The sequence below is a fragment of the Neltuma alba genome, unplaced genomic scaffold (genome assembly GCF_004799145.2).
Source record: "Neltuma alba isolate B1F8T4 unplaced genomic scaffold, ASM479914v2 tig00011908_pilon, whole genome shotgun sequence".
NCBI classification, from domain to species: domain Eukaryota; kingdom Viridiplantae; phylum Streptophyta; class Magnoliopsida; order Fabales; family Fabaceae; genus Neltuma; species Neltuma alba.
Genome location: NW_021636504.1, coordinates 37,100 through 46,910, shown reverse-complemented (window position 1 = coordinate 46,910; position 9,811 = coordinate 37,100). Strand labels below are relative to the sequence as shown.

General features: G+C 36.6%; 1 pseudogene; it reads left to right on the top strand.

Moving 5' to 3' along the window:
- Positions 1–2,800: 2,800 nt before the first annotated feature.
- On the top strand, positions 2,801–9,512 carry LOC114719330 (oxysterol-binding protein-related protein 1C-like; annotated as a pseudogene).
- The last annotated feature ends 299 nt before the right edge of the window (positions 9,513–9,811 follow it).

Here is a 9,811-nt window from a genome sequence, read left to right as displayed (position 1 = left end):
TTACCGGGGTGCACGTTAAGTCGCTGACGCGTATATTGATACGATCGGAATCCCTCAAACTGAGTGCAGACTTCAGACCAATTGTTGACCCCAAAACAAAATTTTTTAAAAACAAAAACTGTTCAAAACCCACTGAAAGTGACTCCACAGCTCAGCTCGCGTCCTCACCCCAAGAACCCCACAAAATCATCATCGTGGCACTGGCAATGCCACGTAACAAACAAAACTGGACTGTACAATAAATCAGTTTTAAGGGGGGTTTTGGTAATAAGCAAAAGCTATGATTTGAAAGGTAAAACCATAATCTGGGGATCCAATAATTTTTTGTACAATCACTTTTGATTAAAAATCATGGTTTGGAAAAAAGTAGCTAAACACCCATGATTAAGTTAGTTAATCGGATCAAAATCAACTCCAAGTCTAGCTAATTATATTAAAATGATATTATTTAATTAAAAATAATAAAATATAACAACACTAATAATAACAAAATACCAAAAAAATATGACAATAATTTGATTATAATAATAACAAGGTATAATTATTCCTCGATAACTAAATTATAACCATATATGTCAAGATCATCATTGAAATTCATTCAAATACAAAGTGATTGAAATATTAAGAAAATATGATAAATAGTAACATAATCATCTGAATCAGTTTATCATTGGTTAACACTAGTCCCCCCGATTCGACTGGTTTAATACTGAATACAGGCTTTATGCTGATAGGTGAAGTGGTAGAGTGTTTGCACCCTAGATGACTAAAATCTAGTAACCAAAAGCATCGCTAGCTTATGCTTAGATCCACGTAGAATGGGGCACAAGAAATCTCATGTGAGGTTCAACTCTTGCCCTATTCAACAATCACACAAAACTAGGTCAGTTTGTTTTGGTTTTCTTTTGTTGGGCAGTGCACAACTCACGCTTCTTTTTATTAAGAAGTTAGTATTTACAATCAATCATTATATGTAAAGTTGTTTGTTTAATTTTATATTATTTGAGAAAATTGTAATTATTTGCTTTCAAAAAAAAAATATTGTTTTTTTAATTAAAATAGAAAAGCACGGAGAGTAGAACCTGACTGAGTATCGTTCGATAAGTTACAATTTTAATTTTTAACAAATCAAGTAATATAATTTTTTTTCTTTTTTTTTTAAGTTCAACTTTTTCTCTCGAGTCCCGACTAATCCCTAATTAAGCAGCCCCTATTAAGAGGTACTCACTCCACTCCTGATAAAGATTAATTTTAAAAATTAAATTGATAATGAAGATAAAGTTGAGCATGCAGAATTTTATTATCATGGTATTCTATTTTCAAAATTTGGTGACGAACTGAATATAACATAGGGAAGAGTAGATGAATTTACAAGTGACAATAGCTCACCACCTCTCTGTGATCTTTTTTTCATATTGTCATTTAATATCCGGTTATTTTCTAAATCTTATTACCAGGCATTCAAGTAGCTGAGTATAATAATTCAAAACTTGTGGCTTTTCCTTCTAATAGAGGTATCTCCTCTAAAATTCGAATTCGAGTAGAGGATCAACTCTTTATTAGTTAAACTTAAATATTTTTAAGAAATGTTTTTATGTAAATTGAGATAAAACTCTTCACACATAATACTTGGTATTAAAAATACTTGGTATTAAAATGGTTTGCCGTTAACATCTCTTACATACGAGATAATATTCATACATGTTATGAGGCTAATGATAAGGTTTTGTTTAGTATGAAGAAAATGGATGGAAAAAGAAGAAAGAACAAATTTTAATGAGCTGGATTTTAAAAATAAAAGAAATGAGATTAAACTTTTTAATTAATTATTGTTATTGCTCTTTATATTATTTTTTAAATTAAAATTTTAAAAATTATACTTTTTTTGGTTTTTTAAACGAAGCATGTTAATTTTTTTTCCCTCTCTTTTCATCTCAATTTTTTTTGAAAAATTACAACCAGGTCCCATTTAGGGGAATTAAATACAAAAAGGTTTTTGAAATTATGAAATCATTCTGAAGTCACAAGGGACCTTTTCGCAATAAAGTTTATTTATTTAATTACTAAATTACCCTTCTTTTTTTTTTAAGTTTCCATTAATAACTGAAAGAGCAGTGGTTGACAACTTAGGGTGTAAGAATTGACAACTATTGCGGCTGATTTGACAACATATTTTTTCAGCATATCACAAAATGTAACGCATAAATTGTCAAACTAGCCGTGATAGTTGTCAATCATTACACTCTGAGTTGTCAACCACTGTTTTTTCAGTTGTCAATGTAACTTAAAAAAGGTAATTAAACAAATAAAATTTATTGTAAAAAGGTCCCTTAAGATTTCATAATAATTTCATAATTTCAAAAAAAAAATTTGTATTTAATTTCTTTAGATGGGACTTAATTGTAATTTTTTTTTTTTTTTTACCAAACAGTACCCAGAAGAAAGGGACACATGGACAGGGGGGAAATGCGAGGAAGAAACGAGGTTTTTCCACGGGGCATTCCAGAACGCACAGCACGTGCGGGACTGCGTGGTGGCTCCTTCGTGGGAATGAGGCCGAAACCTTCAACGCAACTACTCAAAGCCTGCGTCACCACGGAACGGAACTGAACAGCTCCTTCTTTTCTCCCCTGCTGCTTTATTCTCTTGTCCTTTTGTTTCCATTCTCAGTCCCTTCGCATTTAATTCCACCATCCTCTGTGTTTTTCGGTTTCCATCTTCCATTCTGTCTAAAAATGTCATCAGCTTCAAACCAATTATGACTGTACCGTCTGAGGTTAAGATAAATGGCAAGTATTTAAGATAATTTATTCTTTATTATTAGCAGCAGCCTCTGTAAATTTGAAAATTAATCACCCTCATGCTCCCAATGATGAATAAACTCCTCTACTCCCTCCACGTGTCCTCCTGCGGCTCCCCTCTTCCTTAACTTCCCGCAGACTCCCCGCAGACAATCACGAACGCTGGTTTAGAGAAAAGAGAGATTCAGAGATCAGAGAATCATCCTAATTGTGAACCAACCGCTTCATATTTAACACTTTTTGCCCCCACCAAGATTGAATCACTGCCGTTTTTCTGTTTGTTTCCGTCTTCCCTGCCACCTAATCTCGTCGGAACACAACAATTTTATTCCTGTTTTCTTCTCTCGCTGAGATTTATTTCCTTTTCTCTCATTTTATGTCCCATAATTACATATAATACATCTCTCTGTTTTTTTTACTACTTCTAAGATGTAACAGCCGATTTGTTTTTTTTTTTCCCCTTCCATCGATTCGCGCGACTTCTCTTACACTCCCTTTCTATTGGTTTCTAGTCTCCATTAACGTGAACATTCTAATCTTCGCCATCGTTAGTTCGCTCGCGTCCAATTCAACTGCTTCCCTACTTGTTAATCTCCTCTCCCACTGGTTCCGTATGCATCCTTCCTTCCGCGCCTTCGTCAAGTTCGACTAGTATAGCCCGATATCATTATGCCTCCTCCGCTCCCTGCCATTAGATCCGATTCTATTTCCCGTCCAACCAACCACGGTCATAGTAATTACAGCAACAGTGACTATGGACGACTGAGTCAGCGGGAGCAGCAACAGCCTGTGGTGGACGTGAAGATTAACGACTTGGTTGGGAACGGAATCTCTGGTGTACTTTACAAGTGGGTTAATTACGGCAAAGGTTGGAGGCCTCGATGGTTCGTGCTTCAGGACGGTGTTCTCTCGTACTATAAGATTCACGGGCCTGATAAGATCATAGTCAATCATGAAACTGAGAAGTGGTCCAAGGTTATTGGCGAAGAATCCATGCGAAGGATCTCCCGCAACCAGAATTCCTCTTCCTATCATCAGCACTTCAACCGTCGACGCAAGCCCTTTGGAGAAATCCATCTCAAGGTTCCTTATCGTTTCTAATATTCCACTTATTTTCTTATTTTTTTCGGTTTAATTTTGCTTGCTTTGGATTCGCAGTTCTATTTTTTTCCTTTCAGTTGTAATTTGCTGTCAGTTTCTCTTTCTATTTTTCTTTTCCAATCCAATACCAATAATTGGATTGCCGGCTGCAAAATAATGTTAGTTATGAAACTGATTGCTCATTACTCATAATCAGATAGTCAATGTCGGGCAATCGATCAGGAACCCAGAATACTGGGTGAGCATCGTGCCGGATTTTAGGATTGTCCTCCGAAGTTGTTACAGGATTTATTTATCACTGGACTTTAATACTAAGGTTCTTTGACGCGTAACTTCGTATGGTTTTGGGAATGGGGATTTTTTATGTCGGATTGCGTCAGAAATCATATTTTTCACATTATCTCTGTTTGTGGTTTATACTGGATGACAGCTTCTTTTGTAGGTTTCAACTATTCGTGAAAGCAAATCCGATGACAAGCGCTTTTCTATTTTTACTGGAACAAAGAGGCTTCACTTGAGGGCGGAGACTCGTGAAGATCGAGTGGGATGGATGGAGGCCCTGCAGGCAGTAAAAGATATGTTCCCCCGGATGTCCAATAGCGAGCTGATGGCTCCGTTAGATAATGTAACCATTTCAACTGAGAAACTTAGACAGAGACTATTGGAAGAAGGTGTGAGTGACGCAGCCATTCAGGATAGCGAGCAGATTATGAGAAACGAGTTTGCAGCACTGCAAACCCAGCTTGTGTTGCTTAAGCAGAAGCAATGGGCTCTTATTGATACAATGCGACAATTGGAGGTAACGAAAACTGCAAAATATCGTGCCAATCAAATTGGGTGTTCTTGTTCGATCTCTACTACTATGCAGGATTGTGGTCATGCTTAATATTCTCTGTTTATCAGTAAAACGGAGGGTTCACCAACTCTCCTTCTTAGTTTTAGAAAGAGGTGGAAAATTCTGATTATCAATTGTGTATTAGCTTGTAGATTTGTAATTTCTCCCGTTCATTTCGGTCATTCATTTGTATCCCTACAACTAAAGTCATAATTTTTATGGCTTCTTTATAAAATTCATTCATTTGGTTAGCATCTGTATTTGTAACCAAATAAATAGTCAGTGTTCTGCCAATTTCCTGCCTCATACTGGTTCTTTTGATCACTCCTGACCTGAACCTAGCAGCTATAGCTGAGTCCTTTCAAACTTTCAGAAATTATAACTCAAACTTATATTGGAATGATCTGCTAAGAAGTTCGTGTAGGATGAATAAGAACTGCCATCTGACTTGCTGCATATTATGTCAATTAAAAGCGTGGACAGAATGATGCTAAAGTACTATATCTGATTGAGTATTCTTACTATCCTTTTTAAGCTGATAAAGGATCATGATTAGGAAAATAATTATTCAGGTTTTGGATAATATATTTAATATTCTTACTGAATTCTTGTTTTGTAAATATTCTTTTCAATGTGCAATATGTAATTTTCCTTGTCCTGATAAACTCTGGAAACTTGGAGTTATCTTATATTTTGTCATGGTAAAAATTGGTGAAGAGAGGGATGGTTTCTTTTTAATTCTCCATCTCTTCAGGTAGATCCATCTAATCTTCTTGCGGCAATAAGAAAGAAAGAAAAAGAAAGAAGGAGAAAGATCTGTCAAACCCCGTATTTCTAACTCCCCCAACCCTGAAAGTTGTAATGAGAGGCTTTAAATTTAATTTCTATTTCCCGTTTGTGGTAAGGAACTTCTATTTATACTCCATTTTTGTAGACAGAAAAGGTTGATTTGGAGGATACAGTCGTTGATGAGAGCCAAAGACAGTGGAATGATCAAGAGGAGTCCTCTAGACTAAGGCAGGAAAAGTTCAGTGGTATGTTTTTTATGGGTATCACCTGTTGATTAGCTGGAATTTCTTCCGTATGTTGCCTGCGAATGCCCATTACTAGATGTATTTGCTTCACACTGTTTAGTTCAATTATGTACTTTTCTTTTTCCCTAGTTGCGAATGGTCAAAACTTTAGACATTTCTGCAAGATTAATCTGGACGTTTTCTTTGTTAGGTAGTGCGTTTTGCTTGTCTCTGATGTACTGAAAAATTCTATTATCATTTTTCTGTATTGTTTATTTGAATCTGCCATCTCTTTCCATTTCTTTTTTTGTGCAGAAGATATCTCCATAAAGTTAGCAGTAGCTTTTGCTGATGTTACCTTGTGATATATCTCGATAAAATTAATTTCCTTAACCTTTTTGCTCATGATCCTTCGAATATAAATATAACAGCACCTTTTGCTTTTCCTTCTTTTTTCTCATTCTCTGATTTTTTAATGCAGAAGGAAGTGCAAGTGAATCTGAGGATGATAATGATAGAAATGATGCTGCAGAAGAAGAAACAGATGATGATGACCATGCTTTTTTTGACACCCGCGACTTTCTATCATCCAGCTCCTTTAAAAGTAATGGGTCTGATTTTAGGGTATCATCTTTTTCTTCAGGAGATGACGGGCTATACGCAGTTGAATCAGAGGATGAGTTAGATCCTTTGATTAGATCTCTTGCATCCAATTATCCTTATGTTAAGCGACGTAAGAAGTTGCCCGATCCTATTGAAAAAGAGAAAGGTGTCAGTCTTTGGTCGATGATTAAGGATAATATCGGCAAGGATTTAACAAAAGTATGTCTGCCTGTCTACTTTAATGAGCCTATATCGTCTCTGCAAAATGTTTTGAAGAAATGGAGTATTCATATCTTCTGGATTGTGCATATGAATGGGGAAGACGGGTAAGTTTGGAGAACAACATGATATTTTTCTTTACTTTGCTAGAAGTTCCACCGTTGCGAGCAATATACGCTTTCATATCTGCCATTTCTCTGTCAGCTTAAAGCTTTCACCGTTCTTTATGGTGAAAAGTCAAAAGCTGATCAGGGAAAAAGTATAAAACTGGTAATAGCTGCATTTGGTATGAGAAAAATGTTGCAATGTTTTCAGGGCTTTGTTGGTAGTTCCTTCAATTATTTATTGATTTGCTTGTTCCTGCATTTAATTTATGCAAGATTTCATGCAGGGAAATAGCCTTATGAGGATTCTATATGTAGCTGCCTTTGCCGTTTCTGGCTATGCTTCAACTGAAGGGAGGATTTGCAAACCATTTAATCCATTATTAGGTGAAACATATGAAGCTGATTATCCGGATAAAGGCCTCCGATTTTTCTCAGAGAAGGTCTGAACTAACTATAGAATTATGCCTTTAATGTAATACTCCCTCCGATCCTAAGTATATGACCCATTTTGTAATGTAATTTACACTATAAAATGGGTCCTATATTTAGGACCAGAGGAGTATTATCTTTCTCTTGAGTAGTTTATTTTTTTTGCCCTTATCATTTTCTATTTGATACTTAAGAAGTAACATAATGCAAGTGAAGAATGACGAAATTCCGTGTGATTTTGCTTTCTGTCAACTCTTTTGGAAAGCAAGCCATATGTTCAGAGACCACATGAAATATTGCTTTGATCCAAGTATTAGATTTTTATATGACTTGTCAATATGGTAGTATATACTTGTATTGTTTGACAAGGATAATGTTCTAGAATTAGAACTGCTAGAGTATTTTTCCCTTAAAAATAAAAAACTCAAGCTGTTTTCTTCCTTCTTTTACTCTTCTCTCTCCTTTTTCTCCAAAACAGTTTAAGGAATAATGCGCTCTGCATATGACGGAATATAGCTTAAGGGAGAAAAAACTGCTCTGCAGTCTGGTTTAGTTGAATGAAGGAGGTTATGATTAATTGCGTAGGTTTCAAAAGATCTAATTGGCATAAGAGGCTTTCAATTTTTGTTGCATAGAGATATGGGGTCCTGCCTTTAAACAAGCCCATGATTGAAATTATTAATATTTGTGCTTCCTCGCAGGTCAGTCACCATCCCATGATAGTTGCATGCCACTGTGAGGGTACAGGATGGAAATTTTGGGGTGATAGCAACTTAAAAAGCAAATTTTGGGGCCGATCAATTCAGCTTGACCCAGTTGGGATCTTGACTTTGGAATTTGATGATGGAGAAATTTTTCAGTGGAGTAAGGTATGTCTGAGCTACTTCAATTGCTATGTCCTGGTTAAGTTCTAATTTGAAATGAACTTGCGCTGTCAGGTTACCACATCAATATACAATCTCATATTGGGAAAGCTGTACTGTGATCACTATGGGACAATGCGTATACAGGGAAACCAAGAATACTCATGCAAACTGAAATTCAAGGAACAATCTATAATTGATCGAAATCCTCACCAGGTGCAGGGTATTGTTCAAGACGGGAAAGGGAAGACAGTGGCGACTTTATTTGGAAAGTGGGATGAGAGCATGTATTACGTCGATGGAGATTGCATTGGGAAGGGGAAAGGTTATGACTCTTCATCAGAAGCCCACCTCCTATGGAGACGAAGCAAGCCTTCCAAATTTCCAACTAGATATAACTTTACTCGCTTTGCCATCACATTAAACGAACTTACCCCTGGATTGAAGGTCTGCTTTGAATAATTATGATTAATGTTGCCAATCTGTTCATTTATCTTTTTCTTTAACTATATTGGGCAAGAAAGGTACTAGTGCAGCTTTTGCCGAGTTGTTGTGCCATAAATGCATGCTGGAAGTGGAATAAATTTAGGCTATTAGCAGGACAGTTTTAAGTGTTTTGAAAGCAAGTATATAGTATGGATCTTCATCATATATGAAACAGTAGATCTTGAAATTAATAAAGAGGAAAAAAGTTCTGTACAATGTTGTATATTATTGTTTCTTGTGTTTAAAATTTGCTTGTAATTGACGCTCAAGTTTACCCAAATACACAGGAGAAGTTGCCGCCTACAGATTCCAGGTTAAGACCAGACCAGAGGTATTTGGAAAACGGGTCGTATGAGATGGCAAATTCGGAGAAGTTACGACTAGAACAGTGTCAACGCCAGGTACCCATGGCATTTTACGCTGTTCTTTATGTCATTGTTTATTTGTTTTACTAGTAGGTTATCACTCTGCAGAGGGGAGTCCCCTCCCGTCCCCTTGGGTCCAACGGGGAGTTTTATGTCATTCCGTGTTGAAGGGTGAGGGAGGGACGACTTACCTTCTAATTTTTTGTCTACCATATGACATCGTCTTTCTTGTGGCATTGCACTCTTTTCATGATCTGAGCCAAACAATTGTGGTGGCTTATCAACTTGAGTGATTATGAGGATGTATAGGACCTGCGTTTACAAATTCAACTAACAGTACGTGTATCAGAAAAGGAAATAACTCATCCAAATGAAGTTCTTGCCACGCATTCATTCGCGAAATAAATTGATTCCTTCTGGCTGTGATTGATCTGCTATTGTTTGAATGGTTTATTGTAGGCACGAAAGATGCAAGAAAGGGGATGGAAACCGCGGTGGTTCGCCATAGATAAAGCAAGTGGTTCATACCGCTACGTGGGAGGGTATTGGGAGGCCAGAGAGCGAGGAAGCTGGGACTCCTGCCCTGATATTTTTGGCCAAATCGCCTCCGATCATCTTTCTGACTGACATTTTCCTTCAATTCTTTCTACCTGCTGCCTGCTGAATGACTGCTTGTTGGCGGTTATACTTCCCAGTTCCCAGTGATCTTCCTCTAACCAACCGAATAAAAATGCCTTCCAGTAGCTAGTGATGCGATTCTTTTTTTCCCATTTCATTTTCATTTTAAAGCTTATCTGCACATCATTTGTTTAATAAATAAAATAAATTCTACCTGAGATTATTGCATTAGATAAACCACTACGTATTGAGGAAGCAAAATTCTTCGGTCCATAAATATGGTGGTCAGAGCAATGTTGCACCAGGAGTTAGGCTGCGGGACCTATATCGCCAATATCTGTAAGGATTTTACATGAGAGATAAAAATTAAA